Here is a 16222-nt window from a genome sequence, read left to right on the forward strand (position 1 = left end):
ATACTGTAGTCTAGTGTAGTGTGGTATAATACAGTATAGTGTAGTGTGTAGTCTAGTGTAGTGTGGTATAATATAGTATAGTGTAGTGTGTAGTCTAGTGTAGTGTGGTATAATATTGTATAGTTTAGTGTAATATACTGTAGTCTAGTGTAATGTGGTATAATATAGTATAGTGTAGTGTGTAGTCTAGTGTAATGTGGTATAATATAGTATAGTGTAGTGTGTAGTCTAGTGTAATGTGGTATAATATAGTATAGTGTGTAGTCTAGTGTAATGTGGTATAATATAGTATAGTGTGTAGTCTAGTGTAATGTGGTATAATATAGTATAGTGTGTAGTCTAGTGTAATATGGTATAATATAGTATAGTGTAGTGTGTAGTCTAGTGTAATGTGGTATAATATAGTATAGTGTGTAGTCTAGTGTAATGTGGTATAATATAGTATAGTGTAGTGTGTAGTCTAGTGTAATGTGGTATAATATAGTATAGTGTAGTGTGGTATAATATAGTATAGTGTAGTGCAGTATAATATAGTATAGTGTAGTGTAGTATAATATAGTATAGTGTAGTATACTGTAGTGTAGTGTGGTATAATATAGTATAGTATGGTGTAATGTAGTGTAGTATACTGTAGTCTAGTATAGTGTAGTCTAGTATAGTGTAATGTAGTGTAGTATACTGTAGTCTAGTATAGTGTAGTCTAGTATAGTGTAATGTAGTGTGGTATAGTATAGTGTAGTACACTGTAGTCTAGTGTAGTATGGTGTAATGTAGTTTAGTGTGGTATAATATAGTATAGTGTAGTGTAGTATACTGTAGTCTAGTATAGTATGGTGTAGTGTAGCATGGTGTAGTGTAGTATAGTATAGTGTAGTATAGTATGGTGTAGTGTAGTATAGTAGGGTGTAGTGTAGTCTAGTATAGTGTAGTATACTGTAGTCTAGTGTAGTATGGTGTAATGCAGTTTAGTGTGGTATAATATAGTATAGTGTAGTGTAGTATACTGTAGTCTAGTATAGTATGGTGTAGTGTAGCATGGTGTAGTGTAGTATAGTATAGCATGGTGTAGTGTAGTCTAGTATAGTATAGTGTAGTGTAGTATGGTGCAGTGTAGTATGGTGTAATGTAGTGTAGTATAACATAGTATAGTATGGTGTAATGTAGTGTAGTATAGTATGGTGTAGTGTAGCGTGGTGCAATGTAGTGTAGTATAGTATAGCATGGTGTAGTGTAGCATGGTGTAATGTAGTGTAGTGTAGTATAGTATAGTATGGTGTAATGTAGTATAGTGTAGTATAGTATAGTGTAGTATAGTATAGTATAATACGGTGTAATGAGGTATATTTGCTGTTCCTGCAGGCATGTATTTGATTAGCAAGTACATCAGAGAGCAGACAGACAGTGTTGTCATCTTCTCAGGAGAAGGTTCAGATGAACTCACTCAAGGTTACATGTACTTTCACAAGGTCAGTTGTACTTCATTACTTGCATTATACACACACACATTACTACTACTTCTTGTAATATACACACACACACACATTACTACTACTTCCTGTATTATACACACACACACACATTACTACTACTTCCTGTATTATACACACACACACACATTACTACTACTTCCTGTATTATACACACACACACATTACTACTACTTCCTGTATTATACACACACACACATTACTACTACTTCCTGTGTTATACACACACACACACACACATTACTACTACTTCTTGTATTATACACACACACACACATTACTACTACTTCCTGTATTATACACACACACACACACATTACTACTACTTCTTGTATTATACACACACACATTACTACTACTTCTTGTATTATACACACACACACATTACTACTACTTCCTGTATTATACACACACACACACACATTACTACTACTTCTTGTATTATACACACACACATTACTACTACTTCTTGTATTATACACACACACACATTACTACTACTTCCTGTATTATACACACACACACACACACACATTACTACTACTTCTTGTATTATACACACACACATTACTACTACTTCTTGCATTATACACACACACATTACTACTACTTCTTGTATTATACACACACACATTACTACTACTTGTATTATACACACACACATTACTACTACTTCTTGCATTATACACACACACATTACTACTACTTCTTGCATTATACACACACACATTACTACTACTTCTTGCATTATACACACACACATTACTACTACTTCTTGTATTATACACACACACACACATTACTACTACTTCTTGTATTATACACACACACTTTACTACTACTTCTTGCATTATACACACACACACATTACTACTACTTCTTGTATTATACACACACACATTACTACTACTTCTTGTATTATACACTCACACACACATTACTACTACTTCTTGTATTATACACACACACATTACTACTACTACTTGTATTATACACACACACATTACTACTACTTCTTGTATTATACACTCACACACATTACTACTACTTCTTGTATTATACACACACACATTACTACTACTACTTGTATTATACACACACACATTACTACTACTTCTTGTATTATACACTCACACACACATTACTACTACTACTTGTATTATACACACACACACATTACTACTACTTCTTGTATTATACACTCACACACACATTACTACTACTTCCTGTATTATACACACACACACACATTACTACTACTTCCTGTATTATACACACACACACACATTACTACTACTTCTTGTATTATACACACACACATTACTACTACTACTTGCATTATACACACACACATTACTACTACTTCTTGCATTATACACACACACATTACTACTACTTCTTGTATTATACACACACACATTACTACTACTTCTTGCATTATACACACACACATTACTACTACTTCTTGTATTATACACTCACACACATTACTACTACTTCTTGTATTATACACACACACATTACTACTACTACTTGTATTATACACACACACATTACTACTACTTCTTGTATTATACACACACACATTACTACTACTACTTGTATTATACACACACACATTACTACTACTTCTTGTATTATACACTCACACACACATTACTACTACTACTTGTATTATACACACACACACATTACTACTACTTCTTGTATTATACACTCACACACACATTACTACTACTTCCTGTATTATACACACACACACATTACTACTACTTCCTGTATTATACACACACACACACACATTACTACTACTTCTTGTATTATACACACACACATTACTACTACTACTTGCATTATACACACACACATTACTACTACTTCTTGCATTATACACACACACATTACTACTACTTCTTGTATTATACACACACACATTACTACTACTTCTTGCATTATACACACACACATTACTACTACTTCTTGTATTATACACACACACATTACTACTACTTGTATTATACACACACACATTACTACTACTTCTTGTATTATACACACACACATTACTACTACTTCTTGCATTATACACACACACATTACTACTACTTCTTGCATTATACACACACACATTACTACTACTACTTGTATTATACACACACACATTACTACTACTTGTATTATACACACACACATTACTACTACTTCTTGTATTATACACACACACATTACTACTACTTCTTGTATTATACACACACACATTACTACTACTTCTTGCATTATACACACACACATTACTACTACTTCTTGTATTATACACACACACATTACTACTACTTCTTGTATTATACACACACACATTACTACTACTTGTATTATACACACACACACACATTACTACTACTTCTTGTATTATACACACACACATTACTACTACTTCTTGCATTATACACACACACATTACTACTACTTCTTGCATTATACACACACACATTACTACTACTTCTTGTATTATACACTCACACACATTACTACTACTTCTTGTATTATACACACACACATTACTACTACTTCTTGCATTATACACACACACATTACTACTACTTCTTGTATTATACACACACACATTACTACTACTTCTTGTATTATACACACACACATTACTACTACTACTTGTATTACACACACACACACATTACTACTACTTCTTGCATTATACACACACACATTACTACTACTTCTTGCATTATACACACACACATTACTACTACTTCTTGTATTATACACACACACATTACTACTACTTCTTGTATTATACACACACACATTACTACTACTTGTATTATACACACACACATTACTACTACTTCTTGTATTATACACACACACATTACTACTACTTCTTGTATTATACACACACACACATTACTACTACTTCTTGTATTATACACACACACACATTGCTACTACTTCTTGTATTATACACACACACATTACTACTACTTCTTGTATTATACACACACACATTACTACTACTTCTTGCATTATACACACACACATTACTACTACTTCTTGTATTATACACACACACATTACTACTACTTGTATTATACACACACACATTACTACTACTTCTTGCATTATACACACACACATTACTACTACTTCTTGCATTATACACACACACATTACTACTACTTCTTGTATTATACACACACACATTACTACTACTACTTGCATTATACACACACATTACTACTACTTCTTGTATTATACACACACACACATTACTACTACTTCCTGTATTATACACACACACACATTACTACTACTTCCTGTATTATACACACACACACATTACTACTACTTCCTGTATTATACACACACACACACATTACTACTACTTCTTGTATTATACACACACACATTACTACTACTACTTGCATTATACACACACACACACATTACTACTACTTCTTGCATTATACACACACACAATTACTACTACTTCTTGTATTATACACACACACATTACTACTACTTCTTGTATTATACACACACACATTACTACTACTTCTTGTATTATACACACACACATTACTACTACTTCTTGCATTATACACACACACATTACTACTACTTCTTGTATTATACACACACACATTACTACTACTTCTTGTATTATACACACACACATTACTACTACTTCTTGCATTATACACACACACATTACTACTACTTCTTGCATTATACACACACACATTACTACTACTTCTTGTATTATACACACACACATTACTACTACTTCTTGTATTATACACACACACATTACTACTACTTCTTGCATTATACACACACACATTACTACTACTTCTTGTATTATACACACACATTACTACTACTTGTATTATACACACACACATTACTACTACTTCTTGTATTATACACACACACATTACTACTACTTCTTGCATTATACACACACACATTACTACTACTTCTTGCATTATACACACACACATTACTACTACTTCTTGTATTATACACACACACATTACTACTACTTCTTGTATTATACACACACACACATTACTACTACTTGTATTATACACACACACATTACTACTACTTCTTGTATTATACACACACACATTACTACTACTTCTTGCATTATACACACACACATTACTACTACTTCTTGCATTATACACACACACATTACTACTACTTCTTGTATTATACACACACACATTACTACTACTTCTTGTATTATACACACACACATTACTACTACTTGTATTATACACACACACATTACTACTACTTCTTGTATTATACACACACACATTACTACTACTTGTATTATACACACACACATTACTACTACTTCTTGTATTATACACACACACATTACTACTACTTCTTGCATTATACACACACACATTACTACTACTTCTTGTATTATACACACACACATTACTACTACTTCTTGCATTATACACACACACATTACTACTACTTCTTGTATTATACACACACACATTACTACTACTTGTATTATACACACACACATTACTACTACTTCTTGCATTATACACACACACATTACTACTACTTCTTGCATTATACACACACACATTACTACTACTTCTTGTATTATACACACACACATTACTACTACTACTTGCATTATACACACACATTACTACTACTTCTTGTATTATACACACACACACATTACTACTACTTCCTGTATTATACACACACACACATTACTACTACTTCCTGTATTATACACACACACACACATTACTACTACTTCTTGTATTATACACACACACATTACTACTACTACTTGCATTATACACACACATTACTACTACTTCTTGTATTATACACACACACACATTACTACTACTTCCTGTATTATACACACACACACATTACTACTACTTCTTGCATTATACACACACACATTACTACTACTTCTTGTATTATACACACACACATTACTACTACTTCTTGCATTATACACTCACACACACATTACTACTACTACTTGTATTATACACACACACACATTACTACTACTTCTTGTATTATACACTCACACACACATTACTACTACTTCCTGTATTATACACACACACATTACTACTACTTCCTGTATTATACACACACACACACATTACTACTACTTCTTGTATTATACACACACACATTACTACTACTACTTGCATTATACACACACACATTACTACTACTTCTTGCATTATACACACACACATTACTACTACTTCTTGTATTATACACACACACATTACTACTACTTCTTGCATTATACACACACACATTACTACTACTTCTTGTATTATACACTCACACACATTACTACTACTTCTTGTATTATACACACACACATTACTACTACTACTTGTATTATACACACACACATTACTACTACTTCTTGTATTATACACACACACATTACTACTACTACTTGTATTATACACACACACATTACTACTACTTCTTGTATTATACACTCACACACATTACTACTACTACTTGTATTATACACACACACACATTACTACTACTTCTTGTATTATACACTCACACACACATTACTACTACTTCCTGTATTATACACACACACACATTACTACTACTTCCTGTATTATACACACACACACACATTACTACTACTTCTTGTATTATACACACACACATTACTACTACTACTTGCATTATACACACACACATTACTACTACTTCTTGCATTATACACACACACATTACTACTACTTCTTGTATTATACACACACACATTACTACTACTTCTTGCATTATACACACACACATTACTACTACTTCTTGTATTATACACACACACATTACTACTACTTGTATTATACACACACACATTACTACTACTTCTTGTATTATACACACACACATTACTACTACTTCTTGCATTATACACACACACATTACTACTACTTCTTGCATTATACACACACACATTACTACTACTACTTGTATTATACACACACACATTACTACTACTTGTATTATACACACACACATTACTACTACTTCTTGTATTATACACACACACATTACTACTACTTCTTGTATTATACACACACACATTACTACTACTTCTTGCATTATACACACACACATTACTACTACTTCTTGTATTATACACACACACATTACTACTACTTCTTGTATTATACACACACACATTACTACTACTTGTATTATACACACACACACACATTACTACTACTTCTTGTATTATACACACACACATTACTACTACTTCTTGCATTATACACACACACATTACTACTACTTCTTGCATTATACACACACACATTACTACTACTTCTTGTATTATACACTCACACACATTACTACTACTTCTTGTATTATACACACACACATTACTACTACTTCTTGCATTATACACACACACATTACTACTACTTCTTGTATTATACACACACACATTACTACTACTTCTTGTATTATACACACACACATTACTACTACTACTTGTATTACACACACACACACATTACTACTACTTCTTGCATTATACACACACACATTACTACTACTTCTTGCATTATACACACACACATTACTACTACTTCTTGTATTATACACACACACATTACTACTACTTCTTGTATTATACACACACACATTACTACTACTTGTATTATACACACACACATTACTACTACTTCTTGTATTATACACACACACATTACTACTACTTCTTGTATTATACACACACACACATTACTACTACTTCTTGTATTATACACACACACACACACATTGCTACTACTTCTTGTATTATACACACACACATTACTACTACTTCTTGTATTATACACACACACATTACTACTACTTCTTGCATTATACACACACACATTACTACTACTTCTTGTATTATACACACACACATTACTACTACTTGTATTATACACACACACATTACTACTACTTCTTGCATTATACACACACACATTACTACTACTTCTTGCATTATACACACACACATTACTACTACTTCTTGTATTATACACACACACATTACTACTACTACTTGCATTATACACACACATTACTACTACTTCTTGTATTATACACACACACACATTACTACTACTTCTGTATTATACACACACACACATTACTACTACTTCCTGTATTATACACACACACACATTACTACTACTTCCTGTATTATACACACACACACACATTACTACTACTTCTTGTATTATACACACACACATTACTACTACTACTTGCATTATACACACACACACACATTACTACTACTTCTTGCATTATACACACACACATTACTACTACTTCTTGTATTATACACACACACATTACTACTACTTCTTGTATTATACACACACACATTACTACTACTTCTTGTATTATACACACACACATTACTACTACTTCTTGCATTATACACACACACATTACTACTACTTCTTGTATTATACACACACACATTACTACTACTTCTTGTATTATACACACACACATTACTACTACTTCTTGCATTATACACACACACATTACTACTACTTCTTGCATTATACACACACACATTACTACTACTTCTTGTATTATACACACACACATTACTACTACTTCTTGTATTATACACACACACATTACTACTACTTCTTGCATTATACACACACACATTACTACTACTTCTTGTATTATACACACACATTACTACTACTTGTATTATACACACACACATTACTACTACTTCTTGTATTATACACACACACATTACTACTACTTCTTGCATTATACACACACACATTACTACTACTTCTTGCATTATACACACACACATTACTACTACTTCTTGTATTATACACACACACATTACTACTACTTCTTGTATTATACACACACACACATTACTACTACTTGTATTATACACACACACATTACTACTACTTCTTGTATTATACACACACACATTACTACTACTTCTTGCATTATACACACACACATTACTACTACTTCTTGCATTATACACACACACATTACTACTACTTCTTGTATTATACACACACACATTACTACTACTTCTTGTATTATACACACACACATTACTACTACTTGTATTATACACACACACATTACTACTACTTCTTGTATTATACACACACACATTACTACTACTTGTATTATACACACACACATTACTACTACTTCTTGTATTATACACACACACATTACTACTACTTCTTGCATTATACACACACACATTACTACTACTTCTTGTATTATACACACACACATTACTACTACTTCTTGCATTATACACACACACATTACTACTACTTCTTGTATTATACACACACACATTACTACTACTTGTATTATACACACACACATTACTACTACTTCTTGCATTATACACACACACATTACTACTACTTCTTGCATTATACACACACACATTACTACTACTTCTTGTATTATACACACACACATTACTACTACTACTTGCATTATACACACACATTACTACTACTTCTTGTATTATACACACACACACATTACTACTACTTCCTGTATTATACACACACACACATTACTACTACTTCCTGTATTATACACACACACACACATTACTACTACTTCTTGTATTATACACACACACATTACTACTACTACTTGCATTATACACACACATTACTACTACTTCTTGTATTATACACACACACACATTACTACTACTTCCTGTATTATACACACACACACATTACTACTACTTCTTGCATTATACACACACACATTACTACTACTTCTTGTATTATACACACACACATTACTACTACTTCTTGCATTATACACACACACACATTACTACTACTACTTGTATTATACACACACACACATTACTACTACTTCTTGTATTATACACTACACACACATTACTACTACTTCTGTATTATACACACACACACATTACTACTACTTCTGTATTATACACACACACACATTACTACTACTTCTTGTATTATACACACACACATTACTACTACTACTTGCATTATACACACACACATTACTACTACTTCTTGTATTATACACACACACATTACTACTACTTCTTGTATTATACACACACACATTACTACTACTTCTTGCATTATACACACACACATTACTACTACTTCTTGTATTATACACTCACACACATTACTACTACTTCTTGTATTATACACACACACATTACTACTACTACTTGTATTATACACACACACATTACTACTACTTCTTGTATTATACACACACACATTACTACTACTACTTGTATTATACACACACACATTACTACTACTTCTTGTATTATACACTCACACACACATTACTACTACTACTTGTATTATACACACACACACATTACTACTACTTCTTGTATTATACACACACACATTACTACTACTTCTGTATTATACACACACACACATTACTACTACTTCTGTATTATACACACACACACACATTACTACTACTTCTTGTATTATACACACACACATTACTACTACTACTTGCATTATACACACACACATTACTACTACTTCTTGCATTATACACACACACATTACTACTACTTCTTGTATTATACACACACACATTACTACTACTTCTTGCATTATACACACACACATTACTACTACTTCTTGTATTATACACACACACATTACTACTACTTCTGTATTATACACACACACATTACTACTACTTCTTGTATTATACACACACACATTACTACTACTTCTTGCATTATACACACACACATTACTACTACTTCTTGCATTATACACACACACATTACTACTACTACTTGTATTATACACACACACATTACTACTACTTGTATTATACACACACACATTACTACTACTTCTTGTATTATACACACACACATTACTACTACTTCTTGTATTATACACACACACATTACTACTACTTCTTGCATTATACACACACACATTACTACTACTTCTTGTATTATACACACACACATTACTACTACTTCTTGTATTATACACACACACATTACTACTACTTGTATTATACACACACACACACATTACTACTACTTCTTGTATTATACACACACACATTACTACTACTTCTTGCATTATACACACACACATTACTACTACTTCTTGCATTATACACACACACATTACTACTACTTCTTGTATTATACACACACACATTACTACTACTTCTTGTATTATACACACACACAATTACTACTACTTCTTGCATTATACACACACACATTACTACTACTTCTTGTATTATACACACACACATTACTACTACTTCTTGTATTATACACACACACATTACTACTACTACTTGTATTACACACACACACACATTACTACTACTTCTTGCATTATACACACACACATTACTACTACTTCTTGCATTATACACACACACATTACTACTACTTCTTGTATTATACACACACACATTACTACTACTTCTTGTATTATACACACACACATTACTACTACTTGTATTATACACACACACATTACTACTACTTCTTGTATTATACACACACACATTACTACTACTTCTTGTATTATACACACACACACATTACTACTACTTCTTGTATTATACACACACACACACATTGCTACTACTTCTTGTATTATACACACACACATTACTACTACTTCTTGTATTATACACACACACATTACTACTACTTCTTGCATTATACACACACACATACTACTACTTCTTGTATTATACACACACACATTACTACTACTTGTATTATACACACACACATTACTACTACTTCTTGCATTATACACACACACATTACTACTACTTCTTGCATTATACACACACACATTACTACTACTTCTTGTATTATACACACACACATTACTACTACTACTTGCATTATACACACACATTACTACTACTTCTTGTATTATACACACACACACATTACTACTACTTCCTGTATTATACACACACACATTACTACTACTTCCTGTATTATACACACACACACATTACTACTACTTCCTGTATTATACACACACACACACATTACTACTACTTCTTGTATTATACACACACACATTACTACTACTACTTGCATTATACACACACACACACATTACTACTACTTCTTGCATTATACACACACACATTACTACTACTTCTTGTATTATACACACACACATTACTACTACTTCTTGTATTATACACACACACATTACTACTACTTCTTGTATTATACACACACACATTACTACTACTTCTTGCATTATACACACACACATTACTACTACTTCTTGTATTATACACACACACATTACTACTACTTCTTGTATTATACACACACACATTACTACTACTTCTTGCATTATACACACACACATTACTACTACTTCTTGCATTATACACACACACATTACTACTACTTCTTGTATTATACACACACACATTACTACTACTTCTTGTATTATACACACACACATTACTACTACTTCTTGCATTATACACACACACATTACTACTACTTCTTGTATTATACACACACATTACTACTACTTGTATTATACACACACACATTACTACTACTTCTTGTATTATACACACACACATTACTACTACTTCTTGCATTATACACACACACATTACTACTACTTCTTGCATTATACACACACACATTACTACTACTTCTTGTATTATACACACACACATTACTACTACTTCTTGTATTATACACACACACACATTACTACTACTTGTATTATACACACACACATTACTACTACTTCTTGTATTATACACACACACATTACTACTACTTCTTGCATTATACACACACACATTACTACTACTTCTTGCATTATACACACACACATTACTACTACTTGTATTATACACACACACATTACTACTACTTCTTGTATTATACACACACACATTACTACTACTTGTATTATACACACACACATTACTACTACTTCTTGTATTATACACACACACATTACTACTACTTGTATTATACACACACACATTACTACTACTTCTTGTATTATACACACACACATTACTACTACTTCTTGCATTATACACACACACATTACTACTACTTCTTGTATTATACACACACACATTACTACTACTTCTTGCATTATACACACACACATTACTACTACTTCTTGTATTATACACACACACATTACTACTACTTGTATTATACACACACACATTACTACTACTTCTTGCATTATACACACACACATTACTACTACTTCTTGCATTATACACACACACATTACTACTACTTCTTGTATTATACACACACACATTACTACTACTACTTGCATTATACACACACATTACTACTACTTCTTGTATTATACACACACACACATTACTACTACTTCCTGTATTATACACACACACACATTACTACTACTTCCTGTATTATACACACACACACACATTACTACTACTTCTTGTATTATACACACACACATTACTACTACTACTTGCATTATACACACACATTACTACTACTTCTTGTATTATACACACACACACATTACTACTACTTCCTGTATTATACACACACACACATTACTACTACTTCTTGCATTATACACACACACATTACTACTACTTCTTGTATTATACACACACACATTACTACTACTTCTTGCATTATACACTCACACACACATTACTACTACTACTTGTATTATACACACACACACATTACTACTACTTCTTGTATTATACACTCACACACACATTACTACTACTTCCTGTATTATACACACACACACATTACTACTACTTCCTGTATTATACACACACACACACATTACTACTACTTCTTGTATTATACACACACACATTACTACTACTACTTGCATTATACACACACACATTACTACTACTTCTTGCATTATACACACACACATTACTACTACTTCTTGTATTATACACACACACATTACTACTACTTCTTGCATTATACACACACACATTACTACTACTTCTTGTATTATACACTCACACACATTACTACTACTTCTTGCATTATACACACACACATTACTACTACTTCTTGTATTATACACTCACACACATTACTACTACTACTTGTATTATACACACACACATTACTACTACTTCTTGTATTATACACTCACACACACATTACTACTACTACTTGTATTATACACACACACACATTACTACTACTTCTTGTATTATACACTCACACACACATTACTACTACTTCCTGTATTATACACACACACACATTACTACTACTTCCTGTATTATACACACACACACACATTACTACTACTTCTTGTATTATACACACACACATTACTACTACTACTTGCATTATACACACACACATTACTACTACTTCTTGCATTATACACACACACATTACTACTACTTCTTGTATTATACACACACACATTACTACTACTTCTTGCATTATACACACACACATTACTACTACTTCTTGTATTATACACACACACATTACTACTACTTGTATTATACACACACACATTACTACTACTTCTTGTATTATACACACACACATTACTACTACTTCTTGCATTATACACACACACATTACTACTACTTCTTGCATTATACACACACACATTACTACTACTACTTGTATTATACACACACACATTACTACTACTTGTATTATACACACACACATTACTACTACTTCTTGTATTATACACACACACATTACTACTACTTCTTGTATTATACACACACACATTACTACTACTTCTTGCATTATACACACACACATTACTACTACTTCTTGTATTATACACACACACATTACTACTACTTCTTGTATTATACACACACACATTACTACTACTTGTATTATACACACACACACATTACTACTACTTCTTGTATTATACACACACACATTACTACTACTTCTTGCATTATACACACACACATTACTACTACTTCTTGCATTATACACACACACATTACTACTACTTCTTGTATTATACACTCACACACATTACTACTACTTCTTGTATTATACACACACACATTACTACTACTTCTTGCATTATACACACACACATTACTACTACTTCTTGTATTATACACACACACATTACTACTACTTCTTGTATTATACACACACACATTACTACTACTACTTGTATTACACACACACACACATTACTACTAATTCTTGCATTATACACACACACATTACTACTACTTCTTGCATTATACACACACACATTACTACTACTTCTTGTATTATACACACACACATTACTACTACTTCTTGTATTATACACACACACATTACTACTACTTGTATTATACACACACACATTACTACTACTTCTTGTATTATACACACACACATTACTACTACTTCTTGTATTATACACACACACACATTACTACTACTTCTTGTATTATACACACACACACACACATTGCTACTACTTCTTGTATTATACACACACACATTACTACTACTTCTTGTATTATACACACACACATTACTACTACTTCTTGCATTATACACACACACATTACTACTACTTCTTGTATTATACACACACACA

General features: G+C 32.0%; 1 pseudogene; it reads left to right on the forward strand.

Moving 5' to 3' along the window:
• The window catches only part of LOC133636395 (asparagine synthetase [glutamine-hydrolyzing]-like), a 256169-nt pseudogene that overhangs the window by 58801 nt on the left and 181146 nt on the right, over positions 1 to 16222 (forward strand).

Source organism: Entelurus aequoreus, linkage group LG20 (genome assembly GCF_033978785.1).
Source record: "Entelurus aequoreus isolate RoL-2023_Sb linkage group LG20, RoL_Eaeq_v1.1, whole genome shotgun sequence".
NCBI lineage: Eukaryota > Metazoa > Chordata > Actinopteri > Syngnathiformes > Syngnathidae > Entelurus > Entelurus aequoreus.